Genomic DNA, 5,421 nt, shown 5'->3' with positions numbered 1-5,421 from the left:
CATGTTTGTCATTCTCAGTTTTAGATTTAATTCTTCTCGCGTAAATGGCCAAAATGATGTCATTCTCTATAAGAGGCGTTTGGCTGAGTGTTGGATAATCTGGAGACGGCAGACTTCTGGTAGTGTGCTGACTGGGTAAGAAGGGTTGATGCCCTTCACGTTGGACCTTGTGAATCCCAGTGATGGGGAAGCAGGAGGTGCTCACACTCTGCTGCTGCGGTGGGGAGGCAGCTGCCAGTCTCTCCTGTCCTAAGCCATCACTGATCTAACTGGAATCAGCAAACGCCCTCAGGAATACACTTTACTAATTCTTAAAGGCAACTGGAGCCTGTGGAGATAACTCCTTAGGGATAAAGCACAATTGCAAGGGCTGTTTCCCTATGGACTTTTCCCGTTTTTCTCCATTGCAAAATACTGGCTTCCCAGCTATGTCAGTGCTTGGATAGAGGAGTCCCACACAACTGAATTTCACAACTTTTGACGTTTACGTTCCAAACAGTCTGCATCCTCTCGGCCTAAGCAGCTTTCTGTGACCGAAGGACAGACAGGTGGATGTCAGACCTCAGGATACCAAAAGCTGTTATAAACTCTGTAAGGTTCATCAGTGTATTTATGCATTAGCCAGTGTAGGGTGATGCAATATTTGCTCTGGGTAGATAACTGGGGGTTTTTTCCTTTCTTTTTTTAAAACCTGCAAAAAGTCTCCTTTCACTATTTTCTGGTACACTTCTGACAAGAGTGGGAACATCCATAAAACCATGGCAAGTGCAAGATGCTACAGCTGTCTGAAGTTGCTGGCTTTTTTTAACTAAGAATTGAGTATTTATGATCTTGTTTTGTGCTAACAGTGTTTCATGTTCATTTATCATTGCTTAAGTGAGTGTGACCTGGACGCTGCAGAGGAGGTGTCTGTCACTGGTAACTCCATTACAGCAATACCATCAATTTCTGCTTAGCTGTGCTGTCAGCCGGGGTTACGTTACATGGTTCTGGTAAGCGGCACCCGGTACGCGGTTAAAGGAAGCACTGGTATGGTCCAGGTCCTCTTGGTCATACCGTGGTGGACTGTGATGATGTTGGTGGATATGCATACATGGTGCTATGCTTGCTGGCTAGTTGGTACATGCATTGCAGAGGGCTAAAGAAGCTGTCACAAAGTGCGGTTCGTGAATACGTAGTTAATCAGCTGTAAATCTACCAAGCAGAGGACAGCGGAACCTGTGCACAACGGGGAGAGGGACTGCACGATCTTCACAATCTGACTGTGCTTGCTGGCTGCTTGGTACCCACAGTTCACACACCTCGGCCTTCACAGTCAGCTCTTCTCTAGATTAAATGGAAAATGGATTTTTTTTTTTAATGGTAAATTGAACAGGTGATATTAAAAATGGGCTTAAAAATGCCCATTTTTTTCCTTTTTAAGTATCTAAGAGGACCGCTTTGATGTTCAAGTTTTCAGAGCAATGGAATACAACGAGGGGATTTCTTCATTGGGTGTAAAGCATGCCTGATTAGGTCAAGATTACTGAAAAGCCCCAACTCCTCTTTCTGGTAAACGTTGATTTATGTAAACCTCCTCGGATAATTCAGGTAACACGCAGGTAACTACCTACCTACCCACCCTGTCCAGAACTTTCCACAGACACTTTGCCTACCCTGTTCTCAGTTATGTTCACTTGGAAGGCCCAGTCAGTTTCTTTAAAAAAAAAAAAAAGCCTGCAACTGCTTGAATTCTTATACCTACTATAGCTGCAATTTTTGCAATTAATATTATCAAATGAGATTCTGCACAGATAAAAACTGCATTTGCTAAATAGGAAGGGAGCAAAAAAAAAACAGTGGAGCAGGTTTGTTTCTAAAGTCCATGTTTAAAGTTACCAAGAAACAGAAGGTAGTGCCACACAAGATGCTACCGGTTTGGATGCGAGACATACGTACGTGTATCAGCATTTAATCACTGTCCTTACACAAACGTTGAACTTCAGTGCCGAAGGCTGTTATTGCAGGAAGGCAGTTATGACAAATTACAAACTGTTTGCTATAATGTATCCTTATGGCGTCACTTTTTAAATAAGTCTGACCTTAGCTAAAGGCATTACTGGCATTTTTGCCTGGAAGTACAATGCTTGCTAGCTTTTGTGTAAACTGTAATTTACACGAGGAACAACGTCTGGATTCCGTGAGAAATTAAACCTCTGTAAATCCTTGCTGGATGTGCTCTGGAACAGCTATTGAGCCTCCGACATCTCCCTTTCAGGGTGGAGGAGTGCGTTAAGAGGCAAAAGGGGAAAACTGCAATCTTCTTGCTCAAAGACAGTGTTTTCACCTTTCTTTTACATTCACTTCATGGAGATAGATAGAAAGTTATTTTGTTTGTTGGGGAACAGTTATGTTTATTCTCAGAAATTGCTAGTAGTACCTGTTAAAAACAAAACAAACCAGGAAGACAAAGGCAGAATCAGGGGTAAATGTCAATGTTTTCAGATCTATTACAGGAATCTGCTACAGTCATGCTCTCCAAATATAATGCTTAGATTCTCTCAGTGACCATTATCAAGACCAGTTATAGGGGAGGGGTCTTCTTCTGATTTGCCTTTACTTTCCAAGTTTGCAGGTCTTTGCAAAGAAGGCAGAAAACACTTCAGAGAGGCAATTGATTTTTGTTTCTGTGTTCCCATTTGCCAGGTTGCCATCTCTCACATGTTGGTGTCCAAGAAGAAATACCTGTCTGGGTTTCCTTAGGTGCCTGTTTGATTAACGTTTTTCATTTGTGAAAGACTGTCCTGACTGGATGCTGATAGCAGTCTTGCTTTGCTTACAGGGGGGGAAAAAAAAGTGATGTTCTTCTGAAAACAGCCAGGCCACGTCCAGGTAAGTCGCGTTCATTTTGGAGCTCAGTGGAGAAATGACAAGCAGAAGCACCTTACATGGCCAGAATGTTGCAACTTTAGAATTGGGAATAAGAAATTAATGGAAAATTTTCTCTAGGCTGCCTCGTTAGGTGAAGTTGTTCTGCTTTGTGTAGCTGGAACACCAGAAAGTAGGTTTTCAGTGAAGTATTTCCACAGGCTTGTGCATCTTCATCAGTAACAATGTTCCCACGTTAGTGGTCCTGAGTAGCTGCTGTCTCCTTTTGTAATCTTCAATACCTGGGAAGTGAGAAAGTGTATCCATGTGTAGAGAAGGCAGGGCGTCCCCTCTGGCACGTATTTGCTTTGCAGGACTGACAAGGGTGAAATGCATCATTTCAATCTTTTCCCATTGCAGGAGTTTGACCTGCTCCACTCGTAAAGGAAATTCATTTATTGAATTAATCTGTTGTGCTACTTCCACATCAGGTGTTACCTACAAAGGGACACCTGGGAAAGTTCATGATCTTGAACAAATGACGTTAGTGTGGGTTCTCACTAAGCTGAAAGAAGCTTTCTTTACTTCCATTTGAAAGTGGAGGAAGCTAAATCAAATCAATTAATTTTTAAGAGTGCCCACTTAAGATTTAGATGTAGTTTATGTCATCTGCTTTACAGATGCTTCAGAAGAACCCTCCTCCATGGCCTTATATCAGCGAGGACATCGCTCCTCCATGCATATACGCTGGGCTTTCAGCTGGAAGTTGAAGGGAAGTGCTGAATTTGCTAATTTCTTTCATTCATCAAAGCATCTTGGCACACCAGATGCAATAAAGATACTGTATAGATCAAAGTGTTTCACCACAGCATGAAGTTAATTTTGCTAAGATTTGAAGACTTATCTTTTCAAAATTAAAGGTTAAGAAAATTGCTTTGAATAGCTAAATCCCGTTATTGAATAATGACAAGATTTTCCTTAATGTACTAGAAATTGATTGGATCTAAACCAAAATGTCATGGAAATAAATTAAGGTAATTCTAAGTGTTTTGCACCCTTTTATATAAAGGATAAGGTCCTAAAAAATTGTATTTTCAAATCCAGAGCTAACCCTATCTTCAAAATGCCTGCATTGTAAGCTAATTATCTTGTTACAGATTTAAGTCATTATTTTGCCTGTTGCCTGAGGAATTTTACAGCAGAGCAGTATTAATAAGATGCCAGGAGTACAAATTTCATAACTTAATCTCTGTCATAAATGGAACTCATATAAACAAAATGGTATTTTCATTCATAATTACTTGACCTGCGGCAAATGTGGGTCAGGAATGAAGGGATGTTTGATGTTACGTTCTGTGGCAAATCAAAACTTAAGCACTTTGAGGAGAAAGGTAAAAAAAAAAAAAAATCAGTGTCTTCTGGGCAAGGATTGAACATATACCATAACTTTGAGAAAAGGAAGCTTCTAATTTTCCACGTTGAAAATCCCAGCTCAGTGGCATTTAGACTTTACTGTTGGTGATGACAATTCCCTGAATGTTCATGATGAAAAACAAGACCTACTGACTGATTGAATCCACCCCTTCCTCATTCCGCCAACTCCATGTACACAAAAACTAGCAGCCAAACCCAGCAGATTAAATTTAAAATGCAACAGACCTGGAGCTTTTTTTTTCCCCTACCTGAAACTTGACTGTTTGATTGCGGGCAATCATGAGGACTAGATGTTTTTAATGACAACTAAGTACCTCCTAAAGTCATCTGACTTCAGCATCTGGGCCTCTAAATCTTTTGACTGACTTTTTTTTGTTTTTTAAAGTTCTTCAAGTCTTGAAATTGTTTGTCAGTCATTGGCATGAGAGCTGGAAACACCCAGATGAACCTGCACCTTCTGCATGCCAGTTTTGGAAGGGTTTTGTTACCCTGACTGACAGCAGGAACCTCCTTCGCCTGCTAGGAAAGCTTCTGGCCCCGGTAGTTCAAAGGGTTTCAAGGCTAATCAAATTCCTGTTTGCTTTAAACAAACATCCCCCTCTTTTTGCCTCAAATCTTGATTACATGTGACCTTCAGGTAGCCTCAAAATGTTAATAAATGACTTTGAGATTGGTTTCTGCTTCAGTCCGGTAAAAGCTTCTGACAGATCCGTGTAAAATTGTACCCACAAAAAATGTTTAGTCTATGACCAAAATAATGCATTTCTATACTTAAATGAGGAGGGGAAGGATTTGCTGTTCTGAAAATTCACGTGGCAATGACCTGACAGAGCTATAACTTAAGGGAGTTAAATCCAACTTCAGATTCTGATCTCTAGCAACACTCGGCCAATGTTTTATTAAATGGCGCGCACAGGAATGTGTGGATCACGACAACCAGCATTTTGAAACAACGAATAACACCATTTCTCTAAGGTTGAGACATAATGCAAGCAGCAACTAGCGGCCAAAGTATCCTAATGTTAGTAGTTTGTATCTTAAAGCATTTCCAAAAATGAGTATTTGGAACGTCCCCAGGGGAAATTCTCTGAAGTGGGCTGAGGGAAAGAATGCATTCTTCTAGAGAAGCTGGTGGCTCAC

The sequence above is a fragment of the Fulmarus glacialis genome, unplaced genomic scaffold (assembly GCF_000690835.1).
Source record: "Fulmarus glacialis isolate BGI_N327 unplaced genomic scaffold, ASM69083v1 scaffold9456, whole genome shotgun sequence".
Classification (NCBI taxonomy): Eukaryota; Metazoa; Chordata; class Aves; order Procellariiformes; family Procellariidae; genus Fulmarus; species Fulmarus glacialis.
Note: the sequence above shows the minus strand (reverse complement) of the source record.